This window comes from Canis lupus, chromosome 34, assembly GCF_048164855.1.
Source record: "Canis lupus baileyi chromosome 34, mCanLup2.hap1, whole genome shotgun sequence".
In the NCBI taxonomy this organism is placed as follows: Eukaryota; Metazoa; Chordata; class Mammalia; order Carnivora; family Canidae; genus Canis; species Canis lupus.
In genome coordinates this window covers 11,250,555-11,264,618 of record NC_132871.1, presented here as the reverse complement: position 1 = coordinate 11,264,618, position 14,064 = coordinate 11,250,555, and positions in this window count along the sequence as shown.

Genomic DNA, 14,064 nt, shown 5'->3' with positions numbered 1-14,064 from the left:
AATAAGAAAAGCAGGCCCTTAACAGCATATGGTGATAAATTCATTATTTAAAAAAAAACTGGACATGGATTTCATACACGAGTCAAAAGTACTTCAGTACACAGTACTGAAGGTAAAACCATCAGAAATCAAACCACCCACAGTCAGAGGGCACCAGACTTTTTTAAAGGAGGAGACAGAGAGATATAAAGACTAAAAAAGTTTAAGAACCATGAAAATCAATCCTTATGAGGGAGAAAAAGAGGAACAGGTAAGCAGTTTAAAAATAGAAAGATGATAACTATCACTTGAGCAGTTAAAAAAAAAAGACATTTTAAGTTCAGCAAAAATCTGATTATTCTTTTCAAGTAGCAGGAGGAGGAAAGGGAGACCAAGGAAAACCAAAAGCTGAGGATGGCTCAGTGAGAGGAACAAAGACATGCCAGATTTTTCTTTAAAATGGACAAGGGACTAGAGGAGTTTCCATGTGGCTACGGTCCAAAAAATGTTGGGTTTTCTCATCTAGAAAAGCAAGGACTGCGATGGGGATCAGGAGAAGAAATGAACCAAAGACCAGGATGCAAAAAAATGCATGGGTAAACACTGACCTAACCAAATCCTAGCAACTTTTGGAACTTTATGAAAGAATACAAAAATAAAGAAATTCGTTTTTCTAAGAATAATTGTGCACTTGTGTATTGCATGTAGTGTGTGTATACACACAGTCTCTGAGCAAATTTTTAAATTTTAAGTTGTTAAAATGAGAGTTTATTGAAGGAAAACAAAGTTGTTCTACATACACTCCTACTGGTTGTGGCTAGCCTCCAAAATGCTGCTTAGGTGCTATGATTAGATCTATGGGGCAAAACCAATGTTCTTAACTAAACGTGTGAGCTTATAAAAAAGAATGAAAGAATAAATAACACCTCATTGATCAATATTGGTTCTTCACCCTGCAAAAATATATTAAAGTCCACTTTCCCTTAGCTACAAAGCAAGGCACCACCTTGAGGAAAATAGAACATAGAGTCTTTGAACTTGACATAATTCACATTTAGTGGAGAAAAAAAAAAGAAAATACAGGGAAATATATTAAAGCTTTCCCACACCATGTTCTTTTTTCGGAGACCAACAGACATGTGAACCAGATGCCTTTTTTAAAAAAAAAGCTCTAAAATTTTTCTACCAACATAAAAATGATCTTGTCTCCTGCCCTGAAACCTGCTATCCTAACTCAGTCATTGGCTCACACCTTCTTGCCTCGGCCCACCATCAGGTAAGAAGCTATCACCGAACCTGGGTTTTGGTCCATACCACCAATCCAGAACCAAATGGGAGTGGGTAGAGCTAGACTTTAGCAGATGAGGGGCCATCTGGAATAGATTTCTGGGTAAAGTTCCAAGCCTCAGCATTGAGGTCCAATCACCAGAACAGACTTGGAGCAAAGACGAAGAAACCACCTGGCAAATGTAGGTGGGATCCGGAGAAAGAAACTGAGGTGGTGAATTCACCAGGAAATGATGTGGAATATTGAGGAGTTCCCTCTGGGAGTTTGCTCTGGGCTGAGTGGTGCAGTCAAGAGCAGTGGGTCTTGTGGGTTAGATGACTGCCCTCAAATGGCATTGGGGTGGGAAGAAACCCTGATAAGCGGCACAGGGGAAGGAACCCTGGGAGTGGGCATGTGGCCTGCTGGATTGTGTCTTTGTGAGTGGCTACCTCCCCCCAAACTGAGGTTCGAGAGGTAATAAAGATATCGGTAACAATCAACAACATGACCAGGTCATGAAGCCACACTGGGAATAAGCCGAGTTCCCATGATGAAGGAGCTGGGAGTATAGGATGGAGGGGGAGGCAAGCACCGAGGGCTCTGTGTCATCATGAGCCAACCTTCATTCTCAGCCTTCTCAAAAGTCTGTGGAGGAACTTTAAAACACTAAAAGGGGTAGTGGAAGGGGAGGTAGGCGGGGAAATGGGGAGATTGGGTGACAAGCTCTGAGGGGGGTGCTTGACAGGATGAGCGCTGGATGTCATACTCAATGTTGGGAAATAGAACTTCAATTAAAAAAAAAAAAAAAAACAAAAACAAAAAAACACTGCTGGTCCAGGTGGTTTCTTAGGCCCTGTTTTGGGATTCTTTTAACGTCATTTAAAAGCTGAGAGGTAGGGAATCTCTCTTTTTCTCATGGAGTCTGTGAAGTGACGAGTCTGTCTCTTGTGACTCGCCTGTCTTCTTCCATAGACCATTCCAAGTCCAACATCTTTACTTGAGGGTGTGCTTGCCTTCTTTTCTGTTCCTCAGATCACTTTAAGATATCTAGATAGAGGGGTGCCTGGGAGGCTCGGTTGGTTAAGTGTCCGACTTCTGGTTTCAGCTCAGGTCATGATCTTCTGGGTCATGGGATAGAGCCTGAAGTGGCTCCCTGCTCAGCAGGGAATCTGCTTAAGATTCTCTCTCTCTCTCTCCCTCTCCCTCTACTCCTCCATCCCCTCATACATGTGCATGCACACGCTCTCTCAAATAAGTAAATCTTTAAAAAAAAAAAAAAAAGATGCCTAGACACTGGTGTTATACTGTATGTTGGCAAATCGAACTCCAATAAAAAAAAAATATACAAAAGAGGTGCCTAGATAGATAGATTCCCTCTTTACCCTGCCATCCCGTCAACATATCCAGTACTAAAGTGATCATGTAACCTATGCCATTGGCATTGGGTTGGCCATTCTGACATTAAAATAGGACTCAAGTAGTTCAGTGTTACTTTCGACCCCTGTAGAAAACCCAGAGGCTCAGAATGAAATGATAGTGTGGGTTACACAAGTACATCCATCTGCCAAAATGATACAGCTAGGACATTTTGATGTATGCAAAAATTTCATCTCAAAAAACTTAAAAGTTTTTGAGTAGACGAGAGCAGATGAGATGGCAGGTATGAAGCAAGGAGGGCAGAATAATAAGAGTGGTCGAAGCTGAGTAATTGGCACACGAGCGTTCCTTTTACTATTCTATTTACAATGTGTATGTCTAAAATTTTTCATGATACAAAATTAAAATAATGGTTCTTCCCTCTGGTCCATGCCACCGCCACGTGTGTGTATAGATACGAATGTATATGCACAATATATGAATGTATGTACACACACACATCCATATTCCAGAGGAATGGAGGCATTTGTTTTAGAGCCATCTGGTCCTGATTTTATCACATGTGGTTCACTATCACCCAGGGAGGAAGAGAGGGCTTTGACGTCTGTCAGCCTATCCAACACTTTGCACGGATTTGAACATTTGGGTATGAAGTCATCCTTGCTTTTTTCTGATCTCCAGAATGGGAGCTGGACCACTGGAGTACGTCTCCTCTGCACTGAGATTTTCAATAGCCCCACTTTATATAATCCTCTCCATCCCTCACCACCATCCAAAACATTCCTCTGCACTCCATTACTCGGGATGAAAATGGAATCTGCAACGTGATATCTCAGGGAGTGACGGGGTATGTGACTAAATACTTTCCCCTAAAACTCACTTCAACTGACAGTCCTCTTAGGACGCTGTTCTTCTCATTCTCGTCTGGTAGTTTATTTCCTTGTCACGAGTACATTCTTAAATTACAAAATGCTGTATAATATATGGTTTCTTACCAACTTTCTAGCAGGTTTATTTCACCACTCGACATGGGTTACTTCCCTTCCTGTTTTATTTTTCTTACTTTTGCTGCCTGTTCTTTAATATAATCTCTTAAATTCTCTGGGATAATTTTTGTACCAAACATAGTCCATTTCCATGCAAGGAAATTCATTCTCTTAAATAGGAAAGGCCTCATCCCCGATATCTTTAAAATTCATCTGTTTATAAACCCCTCAACAGACATTTTAGTGTAAGATAAAATATTTAATGATTTGGAGTAATGAGGGATAGCCTAGTCTGAATTATGGAATATTTAAAAAGAAATATCCTGTAAAATAAAAACTACTGCAGCCACTAAAGGACAGAGGCTTACAAGTTATTGGAAGTAGGAATGCTTATAGACTTATTCTGATGAATAGACAATAATGTCTTTTAATTAGCATAACTAATAACTTGTTGCATAAATTTTTGCTTCAAAAATACTGGGAACAGCATGCCTTCTTAATGAGTTTGTTATGTAAGCGTGCTTCCATTATTTATGTTTCACATATCCTTTCTTGTTCTTTAAATGTAAGATAAACCAGGAAGATCTCTACCTCCATCTTCATAAATTTGGAAATCTCAAAGTCCAAATTCATAAAGTCCAACTATGATGTAATAAAGTGATGTTTTTGAGCAATCATAACATGACTTAGACTTCTTAATGTGATCTGTAGCTATTCCTACTGCTTCCTATATCCGCAGAAGATCCCACCATTACCTCAGGTGGCTTCACTGCAAGATGTAGAAAAGAAAAATTCTGAGTCCACTAAAATGAGGCACAGAGCAAATGATAGGAAATGCTTGCTGAACAGCACTGATTTGAGGCCTGGCGTTGTGCAAGCAGTTGGGCTACACACCCCCGGGTCAGCTGGTTTGGCCTGGCCGGGCGGCCCACTGCCCTCAATCCGACCAGCCCTCATCTCAGATGCCAGGAGCCAGTCACAGTCTGCTTTCCTTCCTGTCCACATGACTCCCTGGGAGCTGACTGCTCTCATGCTGGGTAATCCTGGGCCTGGCCATTTTATTTCCTGCACTTTCCCTTCAGCCAGAAGTGCTTCGACCTTTGTCTCAGGCTGTACATTGGGCCTTCTGCCAAAGTGTTTTAAAGCACCTTTATCACTGGAACCCAGGGTGGGTCTGAGTCCTTGGACCCAGCTGTGGGGTTTGCACCCAAGCAGAAGAAGGACCTTAACTAGGCTAATGGCTGTATAACCCAGCACAAATAAAAATGGTACTTAAAGTGAAGTACAATGTCCTTGATGCACTAAAACTTGGGCATGCTTCCACATTCGGCTAAAGTGAGAGTAATGGTTAGACCATAAATTTACTGCTGCAATTCAGTCCTGAGCACATATGTAGGTATTTCGTTAGTAAAAATGTGTCAGAAGTTCAGGTTAAAATGAACTTGACATTTGAGACCAAGAGAAGGGAAACATCCGGAAATCCCTAGAGCCCTCTCTTTTCTCATCTAAGCTCCTCTTCATTAGCTACAAGTGGATTTTCCAGATTGTGGATTTTCAGAGACAAATTCCCCTTGTGTTTCCCCTCTGTTACCCAGCTCAAACTAATTTGGATGTGCCTGAGCAAAATACAATTACACAGATGAATCTGCTAAAAAAAAAAAAAAGGGCGGGGGGGGGGGGGAGAAAGAGAAAGAAAGAAAAAGCTATAGCCCAAGGGTATCATTAAAGTTAGTTTGCATATTTATCTCTAAAAGTCTCACTTTCCTAGCTAAATATCCAAGGCTGTTTCTGAAGAGGGTCCTAGCATTACAGATATATATATATATATAGATATATAGATATATCTATATATATATATTCTGTGCTTTTGTATCATGGTGGATTTGAAATCTCTCCCAAGATTTCTGGCTACCTGAAAATGGACACTTCAGAGAATGGGGGTTATATTGAAGTTCCAACATCTACCTGAATCAAAGGGCTCAGCAAATTTGCCCTCTAATCTGAACCCAACAAAAAGAGATCCAAGAAGAGCTACAAATAGGACACTTGAGGCAGCAGAAAAGGAAGGAAATACGTTTCTAGCACCTACCAGGAACCAGACATGGAGCGAAGCATTTCATATACATGGTTGTAATAAATCCAACTTGCCCTCTCCGATCCTGGATTCCTCCATTACACAGAGAGAAAACTAGGGCTCGCACATATTGAACAGCCCGTTAGTGATGGACCCTCAAGTCACGCTCCAGTGGCACCATGGAGTCATGCAGATTGGCCTAGTTGGGTGACCCCATGAACACTAGGTTTCCAGTAACAGATTAATGGCAGATTGCAAGGATATTTCAGACAGTGTGCTACCAAAGATTTCTTGGAAGATGTTTCCTGCTCCATTTTTTTCAATTTCTTGATCAAAGGTAAATTCGCCTAATTTCCATATGCTTGTATATGATATCTTTGAGAAAGGTACTAAATTACTAGATGACTAAATCAAGATTACAGAAAATACTCACAGACTGGAGTAATGACTTGAATGAAATAAGATGTGACTTTGTGGAGGGAAATATAATGGCTATATAGAGGTTCAAAAAACCAGTTACATATAAACAACTAAAAAGGTGATTACATATATATGACATAATATATATATAGATATACATAATGGAATATTATTCAGACATTTAAAAAAAAGAATGAGATCTTGTCATTTGTGGCAACATAGACAGACCTAGAAGGTATTATGCTAAATGAGATAAGCCAGACCGAGAAAGATAAATACCATATAATTTCACTTATATGTGGAATCTAAAAAAACCAAAACAAATGGACAAACAACCTACAATAAAAATATACTCATGAATAGAGAGAACAAACTGGCATTTGCTCAAGGGAGCAGTGAGGGGATGGGGAAAATAGGTGAAGAGGATTAAAAGACACAAACTTCCAGTTATAAAGTAAGTCACGTGACTGAAAAATACAGCATAGAGAATATAGTCAATACTATTGGAATAACTTTGTGTAGTGACAGATGGTAACTACATTTATGCTGGTGAGCATTTAATAATGTATAAAATTGCTGAATCACTATGTTGTACACCTGAAACTGATACATGTCAGCTATACTTTAATTAAAATTTAAAAGTTGAAATTAAATTTTTTTTTTAAAGATTTTATTTATTATTTATTCATGATAGTCACAGAGAGAGAGAGAGGCAGAGACACAGGCAGAGGGAGAAGCAGGCTCCATGCACCGGGAGCCTGATGTGGGATTCGATCCCGGGTCTCCAGGATCGTGCCCTGGGCCAAAGGCAAGCGCCAAACCGCTGCGCCACCCAGGGATCCCTAAATATTTTTTTAAAAACCAATTGCACAATAATATACAAGAGAGGCAAAGTTTAAAAATAACCACTACAGAACATGTTTTAGTCAACAATGGAGTCAGAACAAGTGTATAGGGTCACGTGGTTATATACCTATGATTATATTAATAAATGTGCAAGATCTCCAATAAGGGTGGTGATATCTTCATCGCAATGTGCATTGACCAGGTTAGAGCCTTAAAAGACATTTTATTCATTCAATATATATTTATTGGATCCCTTCTAGGTACTAGATACTGTGGTAGGCCTCGGGGATGTGGTGGGGAACAAAACGGACACAATCCTGAGGCCATGAAGCTTAATGGTCCAGCAAATGCAGGCAGGGTGAAGTACACTTAGAGAATGGAACAGAACTTAAAATTATGTCTTAGAGAACTAAAAGGAATGGAGGATTTTTAGCCTTGAAAGAAGTCTTCTTGTGAAGAGCTTTTGGAGGGTGGATGGGAAAGATGGAATCATGTTTTATGGTAGATTTCAAAATATTACAAATGTGTTCTTGCCCTCTCTGTGAAAGGATTCTACATCCCTGGGTCCACAAATGTTAGGCTTGGCCCTGAACTTCTGATGCTCCTCCTTCACCTCCGGGTGCCTAAGCAGTCACATGACTTGCTCTGGCCAATGAAATGCAGGCAGAAGAGAAAATTTAGCTAACCAAATTAAAGCTGGCTCTTCTTCCTTGTCTTAGTGGGGAGATGATCTAGTGAGTGGTTTGGTTTGCAGCAGTAACAGGATATTCAGTTTATAGCCCAAAGAAAGAGCTCCTTTTACCAAACGTGTTATTTAGCCAAGACCAGCAGTAAGGTTAAGCTTACTAATAAGTCCAATAGAAGCCTCAAGGCTGCATTCTAATCGTTACTATTTCTCAAAATTAGGTGGCCCACCTATCATTAACACATATTAGTGTTGCCAATTTCACTCTAATTGTGGGCTTGATTCAACTTGTTCAAATCAATTTTATTGATATATAAGGACACCTACAATGTATCACATGCAGTTTCAGTTAAAAGTTTAGTGATAGGACCGGAAATGAAAAATTGATGCTGGGCTTTATTACTAATGCTATTTACTCTACTCTTGCACAGTAATCTGCTTCTACTTAAGTGTCCAGCATTAGGAAATGAGTTATCATTGGTGATCTCTAGGTGAAATTATAAAGGTGTCAGATAACTTGGTGGTTGGCTTGTACGTGAAAAAGGAGGAGGAGAATGTGCTTTCTTTCCTTCATTCTGCTCAATACTTTTTCTCAAAAGCCCCTTTATACACTTCTTGCAATTAAGAACTTGTGCTTCTAAAAAGGATTCAGAGTGAATTTCAGTTAGGCTTTGCTGAGAACATGCTCTGCTAGATGCCCCCTTTCATTTATTCCTCTCTCTTGCAGAAAATTTAAATTAGGAATCACTTTATGACCACCTGAGAAGGTTGTCTTTCTCTTTAGGAAAAGATGCTTCCCAAGCAGTCCCTGCTGGTTTGGAGAGGTGTCTCAATGCCAGATCTCTATACCTGCCACTGTGACAAGGGGTAAGGTGTCCCTTCTTTACATTATTACCAGCTAAGACTGAGTGTAAGCAGCAAACACTCCATGCTTATTTTGAAAGCATTCACAAAGGATACTAAGGCACTAGAAAACATGGTCTCCTATTTTATAACCCAGTGGGAGAGATGAAAGGAACATGAGAGATGTTTAAAAAAAAAAGGCAAAGACAAAACATTACAATAATAGTTCAGGATGAAAGAGTTCATCGGTCACTATTTTCAAATAACTTGCACCAAAAATAATTATATTCATGTTCAGAAGAGGAAATGTTTATAGTAAAACAGGGTGGTAATGGAGAGTTACTTGATAAAGATGGATATTGAAAGGGAATTTGGGAGGACAGGAGAGGGTTCATTCCAGGGAGAGAACATGAGTGAGAGGCAAGGAGTACGGACAAGACCAGGCACCCGCTATCCTGGCAGAATTAATATTGTGAAAATGTCAATGTTACCCAGAGCAATTTACACGTTTAATGCAGTCCCTATCAAAATACCATGGACTTTCTTCAGAGAGTTATAACAAATTATTTTAAGATTTGTGTGGAATCAGAAAAGACCCGAATAGCCAGGGGAATTTTAAAGAAGAAAACCATATCTGGGGGCATCACAATGCCAGATTTCAGGTTGTACTACAAAGCTGTGGTCATCAAGACAGTGTGGTACTGGCACAAAAACAGACACATAGATCAATGGAACAGAATAGAGAACCCAGAAGTGGACCCTGAACTTTATGGTCAACTAATATTCGATAAAGGAGGAAAGACTATCCACTGGAAGAAAGACAGTCTCTTCAATAAATGGTGCTGGGAAAATTGGACATCCACATGCAGAAGAATGAAACTAGACCGCTCTCTTTCACCATACACAAAGATAAACTCAAAATGGATGAAAGATCTAAATGTGAGACAAGACTCCATCAAAATCCTAGACTCCATCAAAATCCTCCATCAAAAAGGCAACACCCTTTTTTAACTCAGCCACAGTAACTTCTTGCAAGATACATCCACGAAGGCAAAAGAAACAAAAGCAAAAATGATCTATTGGGACTTCATCAAGATAAGAAGCTTTTGCACAGCAAAGGATACAGTCAACAAAACTCAAAGACAACCTACAGAATGGAAGAAGATATTTGCAAATGACGTATCAGATAAAGGGCTAGTTTCCAAGATCTATAAAGAACTTATTAAACTCAACACCAAAGAAACAAACAATCCAATCATGAAATGGGCAAAAGACATGAAGAGAAATCTCACAGAGGAAGACATAGACATGGCCAACATGCACATGAGAAAATGCTCTGCATCACTTGCCATCAGGGAAAAACAAATCAAAACCACAATGAGATACCACCTCACACCAGTGAGAATGGGGAAAATTAACAAGGCAGGAAACCACAAATGTTGGAGAGGATGCGGAGAAAAGGGAACCCTCTGCACTGTTGGTGGGAATGTGAACTGGTGCAGCCACTCTGGAAAACTGTGTGGAGGTTCCTCAAAGAGTTAAAAATAGACCTGCCCTACGACCCAGCAATTGCACTGTTGGGGATTTACCCCAAAGATTCAGATGCAATGAAACGCTGGGACACCTGCTCCCCGATGTTTCTAGCAGCAATGTCCACAATAGCCACACTGTGGAAGGAGCCTTGGTGTCCATCGAAAGATGAGTGGATAAAGAAGATGTGGTCTATGTACACAATGGAATATTACTCGGCCATTAGAAACGACAAATACCCACCATTTGCTTCGACGTGGATGGAACTGGAGGGTATTATGCTGAGAGAAGTAAGTCAATCGGGGAAGGACAAACAGTGTATGCTCTCATTCATTTGGGGAATATAAATAATAGTGAAAGGGAATATAGGGGAAGGGAGAAGAAATGTGTGGGAAATATCAGAAAGGGAGACAGAACATAAAGACTCCTAACTCTGGGAAACGAACTGGGGGTGGTGGAAGGGGAGGAGGGCGGGGGGTGGGGGTGAATGGGTGACGGGCACTGAGGGGACACTTGACGGGATGAGCACTGGATGTTATTCTGTATGTTGGCAAATTGAACACCAATAAAAATTATTTTATTAAAAGGAAAAAATAATAAAGGGTATTAATATAAAAAAAATAGATTGCTCTGCCCAACATTACACAGGACTCACCTAACTCTACCTTACAAAGGCCAGAGCTAAGTCTCAGGAATTGGCATAAAATTTTCATGAAATATTCTACAGGCGAGTGTTCCTTCAGCTGACTTGGGATAAGGACAATATACGTCATACCAAGGATCAAGTCCCCATAATTTCAATACAGATGGTCCCGGACTTAGGACTTTTGACCTCACTTTTTGACTTAATGATGGTGCAAAAGCAATACACAGTAGCAGCATCTATACTTTGAGTTTTGAATTTTTTTTTTTATCATTTCTGGGGCTAGCAATACGTGGAGTGACGCTCTCTCCTGATGCTGTACAGCGGCAGCCACAACTCCCAGGCAGCCACACCATCACAAGGGGGAAACAACCAACACATTTGCAACTATTCTGTACCCATATGACCATTTGATTTTCCACTTTCAGTACAGTATTCAATAGATTACATGAGATACTTAACACCTTATTATAAAATAGGCTTAGTGTTAGATTACGCTACCCAATTATAGACTAGTTTAAGTGTTCTGAGGAGGCTTAAAGTAGGCTAAGCTCAACTGTGACATTTGGTAGCTTACATGTATCAAACATACTTTCAACTTAAAATGTTTTCAATTTACAGTGGATTTATCAGGGTATAATCCCACCAAAAGACCTGTATTTAATTCGTTTTTAATTATTCATTTATTTTTCTTTAAATTCAATTTGCCAACATATAGTATAACACCCAGTGCTCATCCTATCAAGTGCCCTCCTCAGTGCCCGTCACCCAGTTACCCCATCCCTCCACCCACCTCCCATTCTGCAACTCTTTGCTTATTTCCCAGAGTTAGAAGTCTCTCATGGTTTATCTCCCTCTAATTTTTCCCACTTGATACCCCTCCTTTCCCTTATAATCCCTTTCACTATTTCTTATATTCCACCCAAGAAACAAACAATCCAGTCATGAAATGGGCAGAAGACACAAACAGAAATTTCTCCAAAGAAGACATACACGTGGCCAACGAGCACATGAAAAAAATGCTCCACATCATTTGCCATCAGGGAAATACAAATCAAAACTGCAGTGAGATATTTAATTCATTTTTAATCTGTCTTGAATTTATTGAGTAGCTCACAAAATCATCTGAAAGACTAGAAAGCCACACTCAGAAAACAGGTAGGAAAGATGTGTGTCCAGTAAGAACCAAAATGACACGCTGAACCAGTCCAGCAAAGACACCTCTGCCCTAGCTGTTGAACACTGGACGTCCGGCCCCGCCTTCCCCAGCATCACCAGCACTTGCCCTAAAATGATTTCACCACTGCTCCTGCTCCTTGCACCACTACCACTGGATGCCAGTTGTGCACAAGAAACAATTTAGTGTGTATAGAATAGAAAATCAAGGTCATTTATTTCAATTTCATCTAAACTCTTCAGTGGGAGGTTCTGTGTTAAATATAAATGCTCTTGACATCCCAACCTCAGGCAAGAACCCACCACATACAGCATTTCATGGAGACTGAGGACCTCACAGAACTCAGAAGAAAAGCACTGAATCGGGGTGAGTTCATACACAGGGAATAGGTGAATTCTCAAATAGGAAAACAACTTTCAGCCAAAGTCTCCTTAATTCTGACAGGTCCCACATTGCTAGAATCTGCATTAATAATAAATACTAAGCAATCATGAACACATACTTAACAAATTGCTCCAAAAATACTCTTCATAGGCATCCTTATGATGAAGGTAGCAAGCACTTTTTAACATAAGGAAGGAGCACAGATTGTCTCACTGGTTTCACTTTTGACCCTTTTTTGACAAAAGCCCATAATGGTTTTCTAAATCTTAAATATATATAAAACATCAAGGGTATTTTGACTTGAAGTCTATTCTCACAATTGTAGAAGAAATTGTTAAGGCTCTTACCCACTTTGTAGATCGCTAGCCACTAAACAGGAAGCCTCCGGAAAGAATTGTTGACTGAATATGTTAAATGAATAATAGTAACTCAACAACGATGTGTGGATAAAATGGGATGTTAGTGAAAATATTTGGAATTCTTAAGAAAATGTGCTAAGTAAATTGAAGGCAAGGGTATTAAAGAGTACTTTTTAAACAAAATGATGATGGTAAAGAATACCATGAATCTTACAAATACCATTTTGTTTTTGTTTTAAAGGGGTCACACCAGTATAGATCTTGCTCTTATTTTCCAAAATCAGGAGAATGACTTCTGTTGTCTTAAGCCCTGGGGCAGTGGGTGAGAACCTGGTTCTTGCACTCTCTGTTTTCCTCATACGCCTGAGGTAGTAAGCCATTAAAGTGTTAAAATCCGTATTAATAAAACTAACCCTAGATGAAAGTGTTCCTTAGGGACCTTTCTTTCTTCTTCTTTTTCTTTTTCTCCTCCTCCTCCTCTTTTGTTTTGTTTGAGAGAGAAATAGGGGGTAGGGGCAGAGGGAGTGAATCTTGAGTAAGCTTCACATTCAACATGGAGCCTGATGCAGACCTCCATCTCATGACCATGAGATCATGATCTGAGTCGAAATCAAGGGACCCTTCATCTCTGCTGTTTGCTCCTGGTATCCTGATCTCTTGCTACTTGTGATCTTTGTCCTGTTCCCATCAGACCTCACTTTCATTCAATCCCCAGAGCCTTTACCTATTAACTTGCTATTTTTACTGTTTCTGTGTATTTTGATTTTCACTCTGAAAAGCCTTCAATATAGAAAAGAGATCATTTGGAACTAAAGGCAGTTGACATCACACCACCTATGCCACATTTCCCTCTGGTGCTGCTTACAGACATTACAAGGTTGCTTTTCCAGTTAAACGAGTTCTAGCATGAAGGAGACTTGAAAATCAATTCAACCAGAGCAATGTCTCAAAGTGCTACCCTCCTATGGCAAAAGGGATCCTAGAGATTGTGAACTCAGAGGAAAACCCCCAGGTTCTGATAGACAAGAACCTTATGGGCAATTTTAACGCAATGGTCCCTCTACTGAGAAGTCCTTTGTGTTTGTTTCTTTGCTCAATAACTGAGTGTGTTCATTTACCCTGTGTTATAGGTCAAAGACAGGTAAGAACATAGAGAGCAAATATTGAAAAATTTTTATAGCAGTTTGACAGAGACTGCTGAATATAATAACAAATCACCATTTGCATTTTGTGTATCTTTTCTTTTTCTAGTGATTCATTTTTACTGTGTTTTACAAAAGCATGGATCTACAAAATATTGGAATTTTTTTAATGGTCCTTCACCACAAATTGATAAACACTGATCTAAAGAACAAGAACTAGAAGTGAAAATGAATCACTTGAAGTGATACTCAAGAGTGCTATATTATATAATTACTAATAATTTTTAGCTTAGAGATTTGCTTTAAATAAGTTGTAATAAGTGGGTATACGTGTTGGTATGAAATGTATTGT